At 52.6% G+C, this 22,192-nt stretch overlaps 2 long non-coding RNA genes across 3 annotated transcripts; both read right to left on the bottom strand.

Annotated features, from left to right (window-relative positions):
- Positions 1 to 3,666: 3,666 nt before the first annotated feature.
- On the bottom strand, positions 3,667 to 5,477 carry LOC139080359 (uncharacterized). Its single transcript, XR_011534814.1, has 2 exons — positions 5,227 to 5,477; positions 3,667 to 4,873 (listed from the first exon to the last, which is right to left on the bottom strand). It is a non-coding gene; the product is annotated as an uncharacterized lncRNA (long non-coding RNA).
- An 8,171-nt stretch (positions 5,478 to 13,648) lies between these two features.
- Positions 13,649 to 22,153, bottom strand: LOC139080360 (uncharacterized). 2 transcript variants are annotated; one of them, XR_011534816.1, is made up of 4 exons: positions 21,995 to 22,153; positions 20,435 to 21,837; positions 19,607 to 19,862; positions 13,649 to 14,175 (listed from the first exon to the last, which is right to left on the bottom strand). It is a non-coding gene; the product is annotated as an uncharacterized lncRNA (long non-coding RNA). The 2 variants fall into 2 exon arrangements; XR_011534815.1 differs by lacking the exon at positions 21,995 to 22,153 and having other exon boundaries at positions 13,649 to 14,914; positions 20,435 to 20,552.
- Between the last annotated feature and the right edge of the window lie 39 nt (positions 22,154 to 22,192).

Below are 22,192 nucleotides of genomic sequence, written 5' to 3'. Positions count from 1 at the left end.
AAAAGTGAGGCAGCATCCACAGAAAGGGTTCTTCCTTCCAAACGTAATGAAGGGTTTTTCCGAATCTTTCGCTTCAGTTCACTCAGTTTCATGTCAAACTTGGCATTAGTTAACTAACAACAGAAATGAAACTCTGGCCACAGGACAAGCGTGTTTGCGGAACAAAGCACCGGGCAGGAGGAGGCATTAGCAACCCCTCGCCCTCTAAAAACCAGCACCTGCCATACCAGTTCTATACCTTCTTTCCTTTTTAGAAAAATAGAAAGGACACAGTTAGAGTGCCTGCAGCCGGCAGTGATCAACAGCATGCCCTCTGTTCCCTCCTGACCGATGGGCAGTAACCCCACAACTGGGCAATCACACGTCTGCTTAGAAACGGTCTGTGAGCTGCTGTTTCACCATATTTTACACAATTTGGAAGTCCACACATTCACTTTTCATCATGTGTTACCTGTGTATGTATATATAAAAAAAAGTCTAACAACCCTGAAAGCATTCTTGAGGGGTTATTATTTTTCAAATAAAGGAGAACATAAAACAACTAGACGTCTACGATAAACATGTGTTCAATTATATATATAAATATGGAAATATACTGTATGTAATACATACATGCTGGCATGAAAATTTTCCCCTTACGGATGAGGAATTACGATTAATATTTTCCATTCCAATGTACTAACAACACAAATCAGAAAATGTGAATTGAGGCTGACGGGCCAAGATCTCCAGTTCTATATGCGTACATCAAATGCCAAAACTTGATTCTTGGCTTCATATCAGGAATGAGAAAAAGCACAATACAAGCTAAATTTTGAAAAAATCAAAATTACCTTTCAAAGAGAAGTGGGTGCTGAATTTATTTTAATCTCTCAATCCTGCAATTTCTAAAATGGAATCATCATAAATTTAGAGAAATTAACATTTTTCTAAAGAATTTATCATGCCACTTATAGGAAATGTTTATTAGCAATTAAAGATATATAGAATTTGGAGTTTAACAGTTTCTGGGAGAAGGAGGTACCGATTTCCACGAAAATGAAAGGACATCAGAAAATTTGAAAAGCATTTCATTCCTCAAATGTCCAAAGAATGCCTTCCTTTCACAGTTGCAAAGCACTGATTTATTTGAAGTATTTTTGCATCATATCAGTCCTTTAAGGGGCCTGAAATAGTCGTTATTTTAATGACCCCATATGCTTTTTGAATTACATCTAAGCAGAATTTAGATATGAAAAATTTAAAGCAATTTTAAACTTTAAAAACTATCAAATGTTTAGTTAAAAATGTTTTAAATAATGCTGAAATACTAATGAAAGTCAGTTTAATTTTTTTCTTCCCCACAAATGAAATGAGAACTTCAGTATCATTTCTTAGTCATACAGTTATTTAGTGAGCTAAGTAAATTATAAGCCCTCTAGAATAAAGAAAAAAAAGGAAAGGAAATAAACCCTGATTTAGAACTCAAACAGTTCATTGTCAAATTGCAAGGGACAGCAAGAACTTTTTTTAAATCAAAACTTCACAGATCACTTCTTTAAAATGGTCGCAACGAAACCTAAACTGCCTGCAAAATAATCACATGCAGAATGAGGGTTTTTTTTGGGGGGGGTCAATTACAAGCTGTTTGAAATTTGACCACGCCGGGCTTATTTATTGAAATATTCTCATTTTATTTTTTACAAAATCTAATATGATTTCATACAACACAGGTGAGTAATTTGCTTTAATATGTAATAGTTTCATTCTCCTGACTATGTCTAAATATCATAGATTTTAGATCCAGTTAACAGAAAGACAAGGTTAAGGTGGGATTTTTCACATATGCCCTTTCTACAAAAAGTGAAGAAATAGCTTAACTAAATCTACCACTGCAAAACAGGATAATATTTAATAGCCGCAAAGAAAAATACTAAAAAAGAAAGCCACTGCTTTTGTCCTGTTTTGTTTCCTGCTATTTATAGAGCAACTTTCGGTGTAATTCCCAATTTTAAAAGAACATGAAGTTTGTTTTTTTTTTAACCAAAAGAAAGTGGTAATGTAAGCAATCAGACAACGGATGGCATTAACCTTGAAAATAAGAGTCTATATAATTTCCCCATGATGAACATATATTTTTAAAATGGATTTCAACAGAATGGGAGAGGCGGACAGGCATTTTCACTCCCGTGCTCGGTTTTTGACGATGATCACGGGCAGGGATTGTCAACCACCATCAAAGTTAACGCCCTTGCTCATATCTTATCCGTTAACCAGTTTTCAACTCTGAATTCTAAATATGCTCCAAGATCCTGCTCCCAAAGAGGGCCCTTCCCAGGCTCCTGGTCCAGCTGGAGGTAGTGGACGCAGGCACCCAAGCCTCTTTCCCTCTCTCTCACAATTTCTCCGAAACTGGCAGTCTCTCACACGTAGAATGCCGGAAATTTCTAGGAGGACTCCAAGGCTCACTGGGAAACTTCTTGCGCTGGGAAAAAACTTCTCAACGCACACCTGGATCTACAGATTCGGAAAAATTAACCAGCTGTAGCCAAAAACCAAAACACTCAAACACCCGAACACAGTCTGCAAGAAACACAGAGTTCTTTGACGTGACAAGAAGACTTATAAATAAAATAGCTCCGAGGCAGACAGGCTGAATGAGCCTTTCAAGACAGTCTGCTGGTGCCTCAAACTTTAATATTAGAACATTAAATGTTAGCAACACGAGGATAATATCCTGGGAGGCGTGTGCGCGCGCATGTGTATGCACTTGAGTATGTATGTGTGTAAAGAAACAAAAGTTTTGCTGCCCCTACGGCTTGGGGCGGATTTGAGGGGCTGATGGCGAGCCCCCAGCCCAGCAAAGGCAGGTCCTACCCGCCATCTCCCTTTTTCAGTACACACATACAAACACCAAAGCCGGTGAAAACAGAACCTGCTGTAGATAACAAGGATGGACCTCAGATGCAAGAAAACTTCCCCTGCAGTACGAAATTTTGTGAAGGGCAAACCAAGCTGACCTCACTCATCGTCGTTAGCACAAAGCAGCCATTCGGCGTTGGGGGGGGTGAGGCAAGGGGCCCGGGGCTGAGGTGTGCACTCTCTGCCCAGACGCTCTGGAAGCCACTTGAGCCTGACCCCTTGAGCCTGAGGTCAAATTGGGTGGACTGGGTACAGGTTTGGGCACTCGGACCCTTACCCTAGCCAGGCTGGGCGCGGCTGCAGACAGAGTCTGGCCTTGGACCTTAGGATAAACATTCAGGGTTCCGAGGTGTACAAGCCAGGAAAAGGAGGGCCTCCAAACCATCAGATCCAATCCCCCAAGTTGGGGGCCATCTTGTTGTCATTGTCAAAGGCCTTGAGGGGACTGGCATGCTCTTTATCTTGCTCAATTTCTCATGCTCGGCCCATACCCTTCTGACAGCCACTGCAGAGGATTTCGATACAGTTCAAATCAACACAAACTCCCAAGCATTTGTAAGTGCTAGGTGCCACGTGAGTCGCTAACATTTTAAGCACAAAACAACAGCCTCACAGCGAGGGTTTTTCCTAAAGTGATACCCGAGAGGAAGACAGAACCAGAATTGTCACATCTCCTTACAGGCCAGGGAAACCGAGGCCCAAGAGGGGAAGCAGCGACTTGGCCCAAAATTGCACAGACCTGGGACCCCCAAGCACACATGCCACTTTGTTATTTTTGCCTTTTTTTTAAGAAAAATATCACCACCCACTTCTTCGCACTCATACACACATAGGCTTATTTCATAGGTAAGAACCGTTCCCAGGCAAAACAGAGCCCCATTGAAACGTGGGTCTCGGAACAGCCTTCAGCCGGCCAGCTTCGCACCCCCCTCCCCCGCAGCCGGCCGGTCATCCAAGGTGTCCACCCTTCCCTGCCAGGTGCATCCTGATCACCCCCTCAAAACTGGGCTGGGACGAGTCCATCTCCGGTGTAAAATCGCAGACTCGAGCTCCCTGCTGGGCCTGCCAGAGTCCTCGTAACAAAGCCGCCTCGCCTGAGCTGAAGGGTCACGACGCTCTCTGTCCACTGCCCTTTCTGCTGGGGCGTCAGCGCCCCGCAACCAGGGGCTCCCCGCCAAGCAGCCAGGGGGGCTCTGAGCCCCACCTGAGCCCCACTCTGCTTCTGGGCCTCTGTGAACCTGGCAGGCCCCTGCCCGTGGTCTCAGCGTAAAAGACCGAGCGGGTGACGAGGACGACCTGGGGAAATCTCAAAGTCTCATGTCAGCAAGGAAAGGGCTGATGAATGGCTCCCTGCGGAGAGCCTCACCGTGGCGGTTCTCTCCCGGAGCGTGGCCAGGGTCCCGGGCCCGGACATCAGCATTCTGCAGTGGCACATCTATGCCGACCAGATGGAGTTATTGTTCCTCAGAAAAGAGAAAGGACAGGTGGGCGCTGTGACATTGGGAGGAAGGACAGTGAGGAAGGGATAAAGAAAGAGGAATTGGGGTGTTTGGGGAAGAGGTCTATGGAAGGCCACAAGAGCAGGGCACGTCTCCAGAGGGCTCCCGTTCCGGCAGATTAGCACCACCCCTAACATTTACTGATGCACCTGCTCCTTCCAACTCGTGGCACACGCAGGACCCCCACCCCAGGCTCGTCCTCAGGAGAGCAAGACACTGCCCAGTGACTCCAGAACACCGAGTCTTCCCAGAGCCAAATTCCGCACTAGAATATTCCACCCCACAAATGACCAGCTCAGAAACAAACAACATTTTTAAAAGTCTCCCTGGCAAAGCCAGGTGAACAAAACAATGAAGTAAATGAAGACTGGGCCAGAGGGCCTTGCCTGGCTTGGCCAAGAATTGGAAGCTACTCAGTCCGTCTTCAAGGGCAAAGGCTTCCAAGACCCCTTTCTCTTGCTTCCTTTTCGCACCTAATTACAAGAGAAAGTGCTTTTAAAAAAACAGGCAAAACCCTTGGGAAAAAAAAGTTACAAGGAGCTAAGTCTCAAAAGCTTCTTGGGATAAAAATTATAACCTTGTCCAGCATTTGAGGAAAAAACAAAGAACCCAGAGGACAAGGAATAGTCAAGGCCGGAACTGAGTGTCAACTGCCTTCACCCACGGGCATCCCCGGGCTTGCCCAGAACTACCCCAGCCTCTGGACAGGCTGTGACGTGGAGGGAAAAGAAGGGTTGAGGGAGAGCCCACACAGAAAGGGTGTCTGGGGGGGTCCTGTCCTCCCTCCCTGGGGATTCTGCTTTCCCCGGCCCCTCTTCTTTCCCACCTGCCGGACTCCCAGCGGAAATAAACAGCAAAGAAAGCAAAACAGACACCATCGGCCTCTCTTCTCTGGGCCACCACCGGGCTGGCGGAGGTCCTCAAGGGCCCTGCAGAGGCGCCTCCCGCTGCTCCCGACGTGGGACCCGGGGCAGCAGTGTTGCTGCTGCCCCCTCACCCCGCGCTGGGTGACAGGCAGCCCCCGTGGCCGCCGTGGCTGCTTGAGGTCCGTCTGCGGGACAGGCGCGTCCGCCACCGGGGCGGGAGGCCGGCCAGGGCTAGGCTGGTCAGGGCGGGTCCGGGCGGGGCGGGGAGGGCCCCGCGCGCCTCCTCCAGGCAGGCCCCGGGCTCGTGGCCCAGGGTGGCGGGCAGGGGGCCGGACGAGGGAGGGGCCAGAGCCGGGCCGGGTCGGCCTCAGGTCTGAGGCCTGGGGTCCGCATCCAGGGGGGCGAGGGGCCTGACGTCTGAGCCTGCGGCCGGGTCCACGCGGGCCGGGGGCCGGGTCCGAACCGAGGCCTGGAGTCTGAATCGGGGGCCCGGCCAAGTCTGCATCAGGCGAAGGTCGGGGTCCGGGATCTGGGGTCCGACTCGGCGTCCGCGCCCAGGCCGGGCGGGCGGCGGCGGCACGCGCCCCAATTAGCCGCGGGCGGGCGGCGGGGGGCGGCCCCATTGAGGGCGAACAAAGGGCGCGACCCCGGGGTCAGGGAGTCGCGGGCCGGCGGCCGCCGCTTTGTCCGCCCGCCCTGTTTACTTTGCCCAAGGAAAGCGCACAATATATTGACTAAAGCGGATTAGAGGGTCGCGCCCCCGAGGCCGCGGGACCTCCCAGCCGGCGCCTCCCGGGCCGGCCTCGCGCACGGTCCCTCCCGGCCCGGGTCCCCGCCGGCCCCGCCCGCCGAGGAGCCGGGGAAACTGAGGCTGCGCCGGCCGGGCCTGCGCGGTGAGCGGCGCGCGCGTCCTGGCGGGGGCTCTGCGCTCGACGGCGGGTCCCCGCTGGTCCGGCTCACCTGCGCCTCGTGCAGCCCGAGCAGGGGTCTCTCTGAGAGCCCCCCGCCGGCCTTTGAAGCCAACCAGGGCACTGATATTTCCCGAACCCCCCTGCATGTTAAAGATTCGACCCTTCCCAACGCTGCTGGTCCCGGGAATTCATTTCACCGGGAAGCAAATGGCACTTGCTGGAAGGCTCAACTATTTTAGATGGAAACATGGACAGATTTTTCCATATCACAAAATCCTATAGCATTATGGTTAAAAAGGAAAATTCTTGTGTCTTATCTTGACACAAGCGATGCACCCCTGGCCCTGAATCAGCAGGTGACTTAAGTGTGCAGAAAAATATTTTGAGATACAGAAGTCCTGGGAAGTACAAACTGGGGGAAAAATTTTTTTCGTTCTTTTTTTAAAGAAGGCAAATGATGAGTATAAATAAACCCCTAAGATTTCCACCCAAAGACCACAGTTTATCATGTGGTATTATGAATCCAAGATCCATATACTTCTCCAGATATGACCCTGCAGAATCTTTTAAATTGCCTTTAAACACCAAACAGTAAAAGCAGAAAGCACAACCTCAAAACTGAGCATAAAGTCTAACCATGGGAGGGTGGTCATCCGACCAAGTATCCAAGAATAACGAAAATGCCTTTTTTTCCTTCTTAGTGCTATTGTTTAGGAGACAAAAACACTTCTTAAGTTCACACAAAATCTTAATTGAGATTCTTATGCCTGAGTTGTGCAAGTACATATGTTTGGTTAAGGGAACCCATGCAGTGTTTGATTAATCATCTATCAGTGTACGAATCTTTTATAAGAGAACGAATAATATTTACTTACTGTTCATATTCGTTGCCTAACGAATATTTCTGCTACATGCCATCTATCCATTGCTCTTTGGAGAAAAATATGCCATTTGTGTATATTTCTACTCACGAGCCTTTAAAAATTTTTTTTCCTGCTTATAAAAATACCACGTGTTTAGAGAAGACAGAGCAAAGGCTAAATAATTTCAGAGTAAAATATAAAGATAGATATTTAAAATAATTTAAGTAGTGAGTATAAAATATAAATAATTCAAGTATAAAATACATGGAAAAAGGAAGATTCACCTACACGCCATTATCCAGAAATAATATTCTATTGTGTTTCCTTCCCAACAGTGAACATATGCATACAATTACATAATTTACATACATATTTACCGTTTGTGAAATGTTGTATCCATACGTCCCCATGCCCTTACAAACTCTTTGTCAACAGCATTTTAACAGTGACAAAATATTCCCTTATTTTGTTATGTGATAATTTACCCCAGCATTCCCTATTATTCCAGATTTCATCTCTTGCTAATAATTTCTCTCCTATAACTAACACTACAACCAATGGCTTTGCCTGTGAAGTTTGTCTGCAGTGTGGGTTACTAATAAATCTCTAGTGATCTGTTGTTAAGACATTGACGCTGCTGTATTATTCTAAGGAGGTTAAGGCAGACCCCACAGACTCCATTTATCCTATCAGAAATGAACTTGGAAATTCTAGAATTCCTGTCAGGTCACAGTTACTCCAGAAAGCAATATGGAAATCGGTTTGTTTCCCTCCAGAGGCCTGGTGATGTGGAACTTTTGCCTGACGGATTTGTGGGAACAGCCGAGGCACATGCCTGATTGCGACACAGAGTTCGGGAATTGTGCCCTTGCACGAAAAAGCTGGCCTGTTTCTACCAAGTCCCTTGGCACTAACCCCCAACTGCTTAGTGGGTCTAAGTCAGGACTATAAAGCTGAACACCTTGAAAACATTATCTCAACAGTTCTGATGTCACTCTACTCGTCTAAGAAATAGCACATCCCATTCGGCCCAAGTGGCTTTCTTTGCCGAGAATTCAAACCTCAGGCCTGCCTTTCACCACTGCCCCCATGTTGCAACATTCCCGCCGTCTGCCACCTCCCTACCCTCTCCTGCCCGGCTCTCTCCATCTCCACGGCTTGGGCCCTGCCAGAGGCTGTGTCTTATGCCACTCGCCCCTTCTCCCCGACGTCCTGAGTCAGCCTGGGCTCTGCCATGGGGCTGTGTTCGGAGTCTGTCTGGCCTGCCCCGACACAGCTCCCACAACAGCAGGGGAAGAAGGCTGGGTACCAGGGAGCCCGAGGTCTTCTCCCCGAACACCAGGGCCTGTGCCCGGCTTGCCTAAAGGAGGCAGCCTGCAGGCCAGTGAGGAGGAACTGCCCCTGAAAGACAGAAGCGCCAAGAGGACAGGAGGACCCCGCCGAAAAGTGTCACGGAGTTATCCGAAAATAGATGCTATAAGAATCGACAAGGCAGAGAAGAAAGCCTGGAAGGAAATACGTGGAAATGTGACCAGAGCTTGAATGGGGAGGATGCTGAACCATCTTCCCCTTACAAGCAGTTTTCTGCCTTTTCCAAATTTCCTACAATGACCCTATATTGCTTTCATAATCAGAAAAGGATACAACCGATACAACTATAGTTATTTTAAGTAAAACCGATATAATTCATTATAAGAATAAAATGAATTCCTTTTAATATTTATGAGTTTAACATAAATAATCATCATCATATATTGCCAGGAAAGTTATTCAGATGATAACGGTAGTTCACGTGTCTCTAGCACTGTACCCTTTAGAGAAACACTCTCAAACAGAAAATGAAACCGGCCAGCTTTGCTAGGCAAACATTGGCTGCCGTTGTCATATTCCTGCAGCAAGCCTTCACGGTGGGCTGCGAGGGACCCTTTTCTTCTCATTTCACATCTGGGAAACTGAGGCTTGGAAGAGCAAACTGAAGAGTCCCAGGCCTTGCATGGAGGCTTTGGATCTCCCAGGTCCCCGAGGCAGCTCCCAGACCTCAGATCCCGGCTCCTGCAGGGGAGACATTTTCCCCAGGCATCTAGTGTGTTTCCCGTTATTCCATTTTTTTTTTTTTTCCCATTACTGGAGGAGGTGCCTGCAGCCAGGGCAGAACTGCAATTAGTGAAGATTTTGTTGGGTTTGCTTTAAAATGATAGTATTTGCATAGGCTCTGTTTATCACTCGAGAGGTGTGCTCCAGCGTGCCAGTCGCACCAGGAAGTGTCAAGGCTGAGGTGTGCCGACGCCTTGGCCAGGCAGGGACTGTCTTTTTCACACGATGACATTAGAGCCAAATGCCACACTCCTCCAGGGAAGGAAAGAACACGGAAAGGACAGTGACTCACGCCCACGTCTGTGGAACCTCTGGGGCTTGAGTCCACCCCAGAAGAACTCATTCTACCGGTGTGCGAACACACTTTCTCTTATTTTTTTAAAAACGGGTCATTTCCAGCCCCTTGATAACAATGGCTGGGAACAAATCTACAAATCAAACGTATTTATCTTAAGTATCTTTCTTTAAAAGTGAGTTAAAAGGCAAATCAGCATGCTATTTTCTACTCTAAAAGGCAATTTCTAAATTTGGATTTTGAAAAAAAATTGTACTCCAGCTTGAAAATCCAATGGCTCTCAGAAGGCAAGTAAGATACACCACTCTTTGTGCTAAAATCATCTTAACTGGTTTAAAATAAATGAGAACAAAATGATGTGAGCGGAACATATGTCTCCCATCGCCTGTCCTCTGGAGGCAGAGGTGGGATGAGCTGTGGCACACAGACCGAGTTCCGTCCGAAGAGGGGACAGGGCCTGGAGTCAGTGTTCTGTGATTTTTAACAGACAGAACCACATCTCGTGGACCACAGACCCAGGCTTCTTCTATTCCAAAGACATCCTCAGTTTGAGGCAAGGATTAAATCACAAAATGTAATCAACAGGTAAGATGCATAAATTGGAGACATTTATTTCCTCCAAGAAAAATGCCTGGCACTCGGAATTTTTAAGCTGTTAAGTAGATGGGCACATTTTCAAGAGTCTTTATTTTGCTTGCCCCCCTCACACAGGGCACAGCAAACCATCCCTGCCTTCTACAATAAAAACACATGCCACTTTAATTTAGCAAAGAAAAGCCAAAATACAGAATCTCTGCACAGATAATTTTTAAATTAAAGAGAGAGAGAGACTGTTAACTGCGTTTTACACCTTTTTGGGGGGCAGTTACTGTCTCCCCGTGTTAATAATTTAACTGTCAAATCACAACAAACAGCTAATTCCATCTTTGAGACGCTAGGATTACAACTTAGAAGGGCAGATTTTAACCGTAACTACTAAATAGCAAATGCTGACAGAAGTCCTGCTTTCAAAGTATCCCCAGACAGGGCTGGGACATGACCAATTTATTTTATCTTATCCATCTAACTATGCACAGGATTAAAATATTTATATCAGGCTTCTCCCTTTAAAACATGCAGTGCAGGCACCAGCTTCGGGGCCACTCCTTAATTTTTCACAGTTTTGGCTTTTCATTGTTTCCAGAAATGCACAGCCCTTGCTGAATACTCTCCAATGCTGCTGAGATCTTTAAGCAGGGAGCCAAGCACACAGGGCGCCCTAACTCGTACGAAAACCCTTCCTCGAGCTGCAAAGGCTGCACAGCCACGGTGACGGAGCTGTTACAACTCCTCCTTCCCAAGAGATGCCAATGAAATCATGCAGGCCTGAGGCCGGCTTCTAGAAGGAGTTTGCCTCTGGCTAGGCTGGCTGATAGAAACCAGAGCCTGGTAAGGATGTCCCAGCCAGGCGGCCAGGTAGGCAGCGGGCAGCAGGGGGTTAATCGGGGAGTAGGGCAGGGATGGGAAGCCGGCCGGGAAATTGGGCTGCAGGGCCCAGCCCGAACAGGCGCAGACACAGGGAGCTCTGTCTGCCTGCCCGCTGCCCGGCACTGTGACTAACCGCCCCACTATTGTACCCTGAAGCCAACCCTTTGTACCATCCCCCTGGCGTCTGGGAGCACGGCCGAAGAACCTTTTACAGCAGTCCCCCCTCGTCCTGGAAACTTGCAGCCTCAACACCCTTTCTTTCAGCTCTCAGGGCTGCTGGGGGCCTGACTAGCAGGGGAACTGTCCTTTACTCTGGTCAAGAAGGGCGACCAGCAAAAAAGCAGAAAAATCAGTCTCCCCAACTCTAGGCGGGGGGTGGGGGGTGGGGGACACGGACAGGGACAACATGACACACAGCTTGGGGACCAGCTAAACCTGTACTGCCCAATAAAGCAGCCCCTGACCACATGCTACATGTGGAAATCGAGACTTTGAAATTCGGAGAGTCCATCTGAACTCTGGGTTTCAAAGACGTAGTATGAAAAAAAGGTGAAACATCTCATTAATAATTTCATATTAATTACACATTGAAATACACTGTTTTGGATATATATTAGATAAAATAAATTGTATAATTAAAGTGAATTGCACTCATTTTTACTTTTTAAAAAATGTGGCTACTAGAACACATTCGATTACAGATGTGGCTGCATTTGCGGCTCACCTTACGTGTCTACTGGATAGAGCCGGGCTGGGCTGTGGGTATGGCGGGTGGGCTGTGAAGGGGCCTCGCAGCCTGCTTTCTCCCAGGGAGACAATGGCTAGAAGACGCCACTGTTGTCTCCCCACCCAGTGACAACCCCTCACCCAAGGGCCAGGAACACCAGGCCCTCCTGGCCACACCTGACGCAGGCTTGTGTTCACCCGTCTTGATAATTAGGTCTTGCACACTCATGTGTGTGGGAATCCTTTGTAAAACACATATGTATGCACAGGAACATGCACACACATGAGAGGGCCCTGGCCCCTCTTCACAGCAGGCAGTGCCAACCCATCCCGGCTGGCCTTCAGAGAAGACAGATTCACAGGGCACCCAGATGGCCCCCAAAGGCCCCCCTGGAGCCAGACATCTGACCCTTTGTCCTGGGACAAACCGGACCAGCCCAAGGCCCCATCATGACTTTCATGGTCCTTCCTCCATAAATATTAAAAATTATATTTTATGACTGCATTGGTATAAAGATGAATATAATCCAAGCTGAAGTCATCATTATATCTCATTATTATTATAGTCAGTTTTTTCTTCTAATTCTAAAAGATGTTAAAATTAAAACATATTTGTGGGCCCCATGCACTGTGCCTCCCTGGACCATCGCTCTGACATTGCGCCCACTCCCCGCCTGCATCCTCACCCTGTGAGGTGCGTGGGCCCCTCCTGCTGCACTGGGGGCCTGTCTGCCATCCCTGTGGTGACCAGACCACCTTCGTCACTCTGAATTCAGTCCTTAAGTCCTGCCCTGAATGTACGGTGTGTGAAGCCCTCATCAGACACTAGAAAACTTTCTGTATTATTTTTAAAACACAAAAATCAGTCACAAGAAAGGCCCAGAATGCTATCAAGGCTGAAAGCCCCAAATCAGAAAGAACCAAGACCCCCCACAGTGCAGTGCTGGGGTCTCATACCCGGTGCCCAGGCACCAGGTGATGAGCCAGTCAAACATGCCTTATGGTGACATGAGAGGTGACTGTAATGGGGCCCAGCGGCCACCACATGCCAGAGCCATGCAGGCCCTGGGCACCCTGACCCCAGTCCTCACACCCCTGCATCGGGCCGTTTCTGGACATGGATGCCTACAAGGCCTGGCTTTTCAGCATCTCCCAGAAAGAGGCATCTAACGCTCTGGCCCTTCCCTCTCCCGCGGGACCACCATGCCAGGCCTGGGCCCAGACCCTGCTGGAGAGGGACGCGGTGCAGGAGATGGTTAAAATTCTGCATCCTTTTTGCATCCGCCTCCAGAGGAAGCACTGCGTTTTTTTCCTCCCAAGCAGGAGGAGAAAAAAAAAAAAGCTGAGAGCAGCAATTTGCAGGCCTTGGGATGTTTTTCTCCTTGACAGCGCTGGGCCCCGCCTTGCTCGGCCTTCCCCGGCCCCGCGGCCACAGCGCCGTGTCTGCCTGCCGCGCGGCCGGCCGGGGCCCCGTGCACGCGCGGCCTCCCCGCGGAGCCGGCCGCCGAGGGAGGAGGGAGGAGGCAGCGGCGGGGATGCCTGGCACTGCCCGGCTTTGTGCCCGCCTCCTCCGCGGCCGCGCTCCCCCTCCAGGCCTGCTCCGGCCCGGCTGCCCGCCTGCTGCCCGCCGAGCGCCCGCCCCGCGCCCACCCTGCGCCCGGGTGCCCTCACCTTCTGGGCCCCGGCCTCCCGGCCTCGGGTCCTGCTCGCGCCCGGGGCGCCCGGCCACGTCCTCGGCGGTGCCTCCGCTCGCCCCACCCTGCTGCCCGCGCTCGGCGGCGAGCCTGGCACGGTGCCAGGCTGCCTGGGAGCCCAGCCCGGGCCGGGAACTTTCCGGCGAGGGGTGTGTGGGGAGGGGTGAGGGGTGCAGGCGGTGCCAGGGGAGGGAGAGGCCCAGATGCCCGGCGGCCGCCCAGAGCCCCGGGCCGGCCCGCGGGGGCCTCCCCCTGCCCGCGTCTCCTGAGCCCCAGAAAGGCACAGACAACACGGGCGCTTTAGTCAAAACAGTCATGTGCAGGAGCCGGCAAACAAACAAAAGCCCTTATTTATTTATTTAGTTCACACACTCAGATAAGGAGACGCCTTTTGTGCACATAATTTCACACACACCAGAAAAGAGGCGATGCCATGATGTTCCCCGCAGCCCAGAGCCCCGGACCGCCCGCCCGGCCTCAGGAATAATGGCATCGCCCGGCCTGGGCATTTCCATATTTAAATTGGGCAGCAGCGTATGATTAATTAAGAAGGAAAAAGGCAAAAAGGAAGAAAAGCGGTGGGGGCGGGCAGCACGCCGTGCCAAGGTGCCCGCCGCAGTGGCTTAACTCCTCCCATGCCAGGCCCAGGCCTTGGCCCTGGGGTTGGGGGTGGCTGCAGCAGGCAGCTTGGAGGGAACGCCATCTGTGCCCACGCTGAGTCCCAGCCTTGGGGTGCACATCCTCACCCACCATCGTGGACCGAGTGCCACCCCAGCTTCAAACGTGGCCCTGGGAACGCTCTCTTATTTTCTCATTCAAAGCTGCTCAGCCGTGCACAGGTCAGCATGCTGTGCTGCAGCTGGGGAAAGAGACACCCCGAGGGCCCCCAGTCAGTGCCCAGACCAGGAAGAGCCCCTGCCATTCTGGCTGGGACAGACTGGTCCTTTGCCATCCACACCTTCACCCCCACATGCAAGCCACGGTGAGGCTCTGCCCCGGTGGGGCTCCCAGATTCCTCCGCACTCACACAAGCCCACTAACAAGGGCTGCCCCACGGCCCTTCTGTCCCTGAGAGAAGCCGGCTGCTCTGGGAACGGGGCAGGAAGGGCTGCCACCCTCGGGAAAGAATGCAGGGCTGTGGCTAAGTGAGAGCCAGGGAAGGCCATATCCCCAGAGGCAGGCGGTGGGCCCCGTGGAGGCCTGGGTTTAGGGTCCAACCATCACTGACGGTTCAGCCCTTGTACTTGCCAGCTATGGGGGAATGAGCACATTTTCTGGCCTCTCTGGGCCTCAGTTTGCCCACCTGTAAACTGGGGATAATAGTGCCTGCCCCATGGAGTTGAGGAGAGGAAGAGAAGCTTCTGGTTGAGCAGAGAATCTGCCCGAGTTCCCAGAACCTCTGCCTTGAGGTAGGCAAAAGATGGGGCCGGTGGGGCCTCTGGCAGGAAGCTCCTCAGCCCAGGAACAAATCCAGAACAGTCCAAATCCAGTCGGCAGGTGGATGAAGTTGAGGGCCGGGGGCTGGGAGAGCAGCTAGGATTATCCAGGTGGGGCCAATCTGATCTCATGAATCCTTAAAAGTGAAGAACCTTTCCCAGCTGTGGTCAGAGAGAGGCACAACATCCCTCTTAGGAGATGGAGGAAGAGGCCATGAGCCAAGGAATGTGGCACCTCTAGAAGCCAGAAAAGGCTAGGAAAGGGATTCTCCCCAGAAGGAGCCAGTCCTGCCCACGCCTTGATTTCAGCCCATGAGATTTTTCAGACTTCCCACTTCCACGATGGTACGACAATAAACTTGTGTTGTTTGAGCCTCTAAATCAGCGAACTCTGTTACGGCCGCAATAGGAAACTCATACAGCCCCTGCCCACCAACACCCCAGAGGCCTCTGAGGGAGACTGAGGGGACGCGGCTGCTGACACCTGTGCTCCACGCACCGTGCTCATCTGTCGCGGGCGGGGCAGGGCTGGGATCAGCAGACCTCATCCCTGCCCTCGGAGCCTTCCACCAGGCGGCCAGACGCTCTGCAGAGCCTCCTGTCCCAGGGGCTCTAACCTCACCTCCTGGCAGCTGCTCCTCCTCCTCCTGCCTATCCTCCTTGCCACCACTCACTGAGTGTTGCCCATGAGCAGGCACCGTGCTAAGCATTATCTCGTGCCATCCCCACCCTGACAGGCTCAGCGGAACCCCCAATTCCTGGCCCATAGTTTGGGAGGTCGAGGGGCCGTTTTCTGCTTCAGAATCATTCATGTGTCCTTCTCACAACAGGACAGGCAGGAGGTCCTTGGGCCAGTGCCTCTGCTCCTCGGGCCCAGGGTCCCCGTTCATAAGGGGCTGATGACAGCACCTCACAGGGCGGCTGTCAACATGGGCAGCCGGTGCTGCGCATGCAGTGAGTGCTCAACACTGCCCTGTCAAGTCAGCTCCGGGGAGACTTGTGTTTTTCTCTAAAAATAAGATGCCAGGGCTAGCCCCCCAGTACTGACCCTACACAGGGCCCTGGGGGCTGAGCCCTTGGCCAGGGCAGAATTCAGAGACAACCCTAAGAAGCTTCTGGAACCTAAAGGTCTCTTGTGACAGCCTTCACTCCCTTAGGAAATAAGCAGAAATGTGCATACAAAGGGTTGTTTATAACAGGGAGAACTGGAAATAATCTAAGTGTCCAGTAACAGGGTTAAGAAATCCATGTGATGGAATATTAAATAGTTATTAAAAATCAACTTGTAGAATACTATCTTCTGACATAGGGAATGAGTTGTGATAAAATAGTAAAACAAGCAGAAGACAAAATGATACATATAATAAGATGCTAAGATACTAATTTTGTTTAAAATTCTATGTTTACATAAAAGCTGGGTGAAGTGTTCCCACTGGCTACCTCTGAGTATGGTTTTATAGGTGATCAAAAATTTTTTTTCTTCTTTTGTGAGGATTCAAAATGTTCTAAAATATACATGCAACATCAGTGATGGCAAAAAAAAAAAAAAAAAAAAAATCGGCACAGAAAAGGAGTCCTGCTCCTTCAACAGAGCTGCCTGTGGGTCCTCAGCACGTGTCATGAACAGGTGCAAGGAGTGGGGCCAGCTCGGTGGGTCTGTGACGGATCTGCCACACAGGGCCCCACCCTCAGGGATGCCCTGTGCTCAAAGGGCCCACGCTTGGGTTCATGCTCTGTCGTCACCATCTTGAAACTCTTAGTCACTGTTGAACAAGGGCTCCACGTTTTAATTTTGCACTGGGCTTTGCAAACTACGTAGCCAGTCCCGGCAAGGAGCCCCGGGCCTCTGGACCTCCACTTTGCTTTCCAGCTTCCTAAGCCGAGCAGCCAGCTTTTCATACCAGGTTTGTTTTACTCCCCACTCAGTGCCTCCTTCTCTTCTTCTCCTTGCTACAAGGGCCACCAGTAAAAACGGGAGATGGGGCTGAGTCCTGTGAAAGTACATATCCATCACTTGCAGAGCTTTTCTTGGAGACTCAAATTAGCACCTCACCAAGTTCTTAGGACCTTCTTACCAGGTGTGTGTTTTCCCCATAAAACCAGCTGCCTCAGACCCAAAGCCACTGCTGCGGACCTGTCCTCCACCTGGTCCTACCAGTGAAGGCTCAGGGAATACCCAGGAGGCTTCCTCCTACAGCTTCTGCAGCAACACTGCCAGAGAGGTGGTGAGCTGCTCATCTGTGGGGGCATTCAACAAAGACTGCACGGCCAACAGCAGGAGCACTATACAGAAAACACCTTCTCTGGATGGGAAATTAGCCTGGAGAACCTCATCCTGGTGTTATAATTGCACGGGCATCTGGCAGCTTCTCAAGGTAGGGTGCATGTCCGACCTACCTCTCATGCCCAGTGCTCAGCCCAGGGCTAAAGGCACAGGGGAGATAAGAAAAGACACACACAAAATGAGGAGAGGCAAGCTATTGAAGGTTGATATGAGATGCAAGAAAGAGAAATTCCAGAACTGCCCCCGAAGCACGTGGTGGGTGAGAGGAGTCGGGATCCACGGTCCACCTTGACAACAGTAAAACAGCAGCAGCTAACGTTTAGCCTGCTGTGTGCTGGTGCCACGCTAAGTGTTCACGTGGCTATCACAAGTCTCCCAACAACTCAACTGAGTCAGAACCATTAGTAAGCCCATTTTATGAATGAGGCAGTAGAGGCTCAGAGAGGTGAAGCTACTTGTCCGGGGCCACCCAGCGAGCACTGGGTGGGGCAGTGCTGGGGTTTGAGCCAGGCCTGGCTCATTGCAGAGCCAGACTTCGATGCAACGAGATGCCCAGGCTTTTGTAACTGGTGGCGGCTATACCGCCTGGGATGTGAAAAAAGTTCAAGTTCAGGTTCACTTTCTGCATCCTGTCTCTCCTTCATCACACACTGAGCACCTCGGGCACAGCCTGGGGCGGGGGGGTGGGGTGGGCACGGAGGCTCCCCAGAGGATTTGGGGATGGGGCAGCAGCTCAGGAACCACATTTTAGGGAGACTTTAACTTCAAATCAGCTCACTTGAGCAGATCTGGTCTGAAAGAGGCAGGCCGGCTTCAGCTACCTGGAGGGCTCAGTGGAAGCCGACACCTCCCCATGATGCGGGGTAAATGAGGTGCAGACGCCCCTCCCTCCCTGTGCCCCACACCTAGGGGGCATCCTCCTCAGACCTTGGGCTGGGGCCGGGGTCCCTAGGAAACTGGCCTCCCTTTTAACACTAACCAGCTCGTGTGTACACAAGGGGTTGCCACCTGGGGGGGCCACAGGGTTCAACCCAAGGATGTTTCCTGTGTCCTGTGGTAGTTTCAAATTTTGGACATTCCACTCGCAAATCTGGATTTCCTTCTCCTCAAGAGTCAGAAGCTCTGGCACTCCAGGCCCTTACCCTCTTGGCAGCAACTGGACGACCCGATGTGTGGCGTCCCCTTAGGGCAGGCCTGGGCGCTCTGTTCCCACAGTCCCCGCAAACTCTTCACTGTGCCCCATCTGGCCTGCCGGACCCTGTAGGCTGCCCGTTTGAGGACCCTGCTGGAGCATCCAGGGTACAGAGGGTGGGTGACCTGACCAGTCCCCGGCTAGCCCAGGCATTCTCACTCCTGTGCGGCTGCTCCCTCCACTGCCCCTGCAGCCTCTCACCAAGGAGGGACTTTGGGGTCCGGGTGATGGAGGTGAGGTTAGCAATGGCCTCTGGAAGGCTGGGGACCTGGCCACTGCCAAGAGCAGGAACAGCCAGATGGTCCGTTCTGTGGTTGGGGGGCATTAAGTCAAACTCACATCCCCAGGCCCAGGTCCAGCGTCCAGGGCAGAGCTCTGGGAGCTTCTGAGGCTTTGCCACCACCATGGTGGGGTGGCTTCCCCACCCTGTGGGTGCCCCCCAGGGATCAGGCCACGCAGAGGGCTGGAGGCTTTGTCTCAGGCAAAGGGAGGGAGGTGTGCAGAGAAACCAGCTGGGGACGCGAGGGCTGGGCCTGGGCCTGTGGACAGAGGCAAGGGAAGACACCAGTGTCCCCATCCCTGTGCTCCCCAGGGACAAGGCCCCACAGGGCTGGGCTCCTTCTCCTCCCCAGGGCTGACCACAGCTGCCATGTTGTGTCCCCCAGCTCCTGTCATGGCGGATTGACACCGGCTGCTCTGGCACAGCTGCCACAGGCAGCACAGACAGGGTAGTGGTGGCCAGAGGTCCTGCTCAGGATGGTCACCGGGGATGGCCACAGGAAAGCCGCTCAGGCAAGTGGGGGGGATCAGGAGCAATGTCCACCCCGAGCCCCCAGGATCCGATTCCATTGCAGGACAAGGAGACAGCTGTGCAGGGGGGGTGCCTCTTCCGGAGCTGTGGGGTCCCCCAGCACGTGTGTGGCCCCTGGGCAGGCCCGCGCCTCGGAGGGTTAACATCTGAGAGCTAGATGGCATCGATGCCCCCTCCTTCTGCCCTCCAGCCAAAGGGGGGGGGAGGGGTGGGCAAAAAAGAAGAGGGCAGAAGAAAACCAGAGAGATCTTCTCTGCGCTTTCAGAGCCCTGATGGCCGCCGCCCAGACCCAGCAGCCCGGGGGAGGGAACGTGTCGGGAAAGACTCCCTCCCGAACTTCCCGCGTCTTTGTTCCGAGGAGGCTGGAGGGCCCGGGCTCCGCCGTGCGCGCTGATGGCGGCCCCAGCGGCGGGGCGCCCCCCGCGATTGCCCCCCGGGGCGCCCCCTCCCGGCGCGAGCCCGGGACCCCAGACCCGGACCCAGACCCCTGCGCTCGGACCTGGACCCTGGACCCCCGCGGCCGCGGCGGGCGCCGAGGGCAAGGGCGGGAGAGCGGGCGCCGCTTACCAGGTCGTCCCGGAGCGCCCTCGCGGTCCGGCAGGCCGCAGCCGGAGTCAAGTTCACGTCCGGACGGCGGACTGTCCGAGGTCCCAGGCGCCGCCGGGCAGAGCGAGGCCGCGAGCGGCCGCGGCCCCGGGTCACCTCCGCGGCCGGCCCCGCGGCGCCGCTGTCACCCCAGCCCCGCGACCCCAACTTTCCGCACAATCGCGAGCTGGAAGTTTCCGGGCTTCGCGGGCGCTGGGCTGGGTTTCAGCAGCGACGTCTGAGCTTGGCAACAAAGAGGGAAAGCAGGCCGGGAGAGGGGAGGAAAGAAAGAAATACGGTGGAGAAAGGGCCGGCTACTTAGAAATCTCCAGAACTTGAAATTCCACCCAGAAGTTTTTTCGGTTGTTTTTTCTTAAGGGATAAACCAGCACCCCCAGTCCTCTCTAGCCCTGCTCTGCTCCCATCGCCCAGGCACCCTCCTCCCTCGGCACCTGCCTGGTTCATAACCCACTCCAAAGCGACTTGGGCAAATTTTTTAGGGGGGAGAAAAGTGGGTACAAGACGCTTGCTGAAAGGTAGTTGACACTCAGACTGTATCCCCACACACCCCTTGTCTTGTCCCCTCAGCACAGGGGCTTGAGCCAGCCGCCAGGAGCAGCTACTCTGTGTTCCTGTCCTGGGAGTGGAGGGACAGCTGGGACCCCTGGTGTCCAGGAGAGGATGTGGGCTCCATACTGGTCCTGGCCCAGGCCCACCTGCTCCCGCCCACACCTGTGGTGCATGTAGGACCCTGTTCTCGCCCTTCAGGCAGATGTTCCGCGTGTGAGGCAGGAGGATGCCTGGCCTTACCCTGAGCTGGAAGCTCGGGCCTCCTCTTCTTGGGAGCTCCTTGGCTGCTGGCGCTGTTTTTTGCCTTCTCGGCTCTGCCTGGCAGGGTCCTTGGGGACACGTCTGAGCTGGGGGAGGCTACCAAGTGGCCCCAGGCCTGGGAACCTGTGCAGTGGCCAAGCCCAGGCCCTTTGAGGGCCCTGTGAGCACTGGAACAGGAGCTGAGGGGCACAGATGTCGAGCTGCCGATGGGCCTTGAGATGCTCCTGCACTGCTCTGTTCGTCTATTCATCTGTCCATCCTTCCCTGCCAGACATGCTTACGGAGGAGACGCTTGATCACAGGCCGGCTGTCCCAGAGCACTGTTTCAGGCTGGGGAGCGTGGGGTTATCTGTTTGTTTCTTAAAATTGAGTGAGGGGGCCGTGGACACCAGGGTGAGGGTTGGGGTGGGGGCAGCATGTTGTCTCTTGTTCCACAAAAGTGGGCGGTGTTCCGAGCTCCAGAGAGCACTAGCGATTCTCAAATGTGATCCTTTCTGGAGTCGGTCCTGGACCTCCATACGTGGTTCACGGAAGAGGGTGCAGCCACGGGGGCACTTGATGGTGCTGCCCATCCATCTGGAGACTTCCGGAACTTTTCATGGGGCTGAGGACATGGAGGTAGTGGAGGTGGACAGGTGGTGCCTGGGGCTGGCTGGGGGGGGGGGGACATGGAGCCAGTTTTCAGAGCCGCAAATACTCATCAGCTTACATACACAGGCTGCCAGTTTGTCCCCAGTGCCTGCATTTGGCCTCATTTGGGGGTAAAATCCACCCACCAGTGAACCCCAGGATCCTTTCCCAGAGGGAGTGGAATGAGGTTTCTTATTGTGTTTTTACAGGAGCAAGCATGGGCGTCGGCTCTTCTCATTTCTCCCCAGGATGTAGGCAGGCCAGCTGTGCACACTCCAGCAGAGCGGTTGAAGTTCCATCGAGTCTTGAGGCTCAGTGCCAGGGTGTGACATTTCACAACAATATGCAGTAGATACCCCTCACCTGACGTGAAAGCTCCTAGCACAGAGGCTTGGCCCTCTCCTGGGGAGGGAAGCCTGCCTGGCTCGCCCTCTCCCATCCTCAGCTGCCGCCACTTGGTGTTTTCAGGACCGGAAAACGCGTTGAGAACCTCACGTCTTCCTGGAGCTTGCACCCATTTGCTTTCTGACATCTGGTCACTGGTGCTGTTCGTCCCAAAAGGGGATGTCGCTCACCCTAGCTCCATCAAAAACCGTCAAGATCTTGTCCCAGCAGGCTTCATGGGCGTGTGACCTGTGCTGCAGCCCCGTGCTCACTGCTCTGCTGTCCCCATCTTAGAATTCTTCATCTTTTGAACAAGCGGCCCTGCATTTCCATTTTGCCCTGGGCCCTGAAAATTATGTAGCTGATCCCTACTTTGGCCATTGGTTAACAGGATCATAAAGTAGGAAAAAAAAAAAAGATTTTTTTTTTTTTACTACATTCTGTTTACAGGAATACTTTCAGATTCTACCTAAACAAGATAAAATATTTTAATTGAAGATCATTGTAATTAGAGAAAACGTTCACCTGAAAGAGGCAGGAAGTTGTTATGGAAATAGTACAGCTCTGAGAGTCGGAATCATTCACGCTCAGCCCCCAGCTCCGCCGTGTGGGCGCCGGCTGCCGCGTGCAGGGGGTGACAGCTCCCACTGCAGGGTGTTCTGAGCAGCCGGGACGGTGGGAGAGCTTGGCAGAAGATCAGGCACATACCAGCTACTCAGTAAC

The sequence above is a fragment of the Equus przewalskii genome, chromosome 29 (genome assembly GCF_037783145.1).
Source record: "Equus przewalskii isolate Varuska chromosome 29, EquPr2, whole genome shotgun sequence".
Taxonomy (NCBI): domain Eukaryota; kingdom Metazoa; phylum Chordata; class Mammalia; order Perissodactyla; family Equidae; genus Equus; species Equus przewalskii.
Note: the sequence above shows the minus strand (reverse complement) of the source record. Positions and strands in the feature narration are given on the sequence as shown.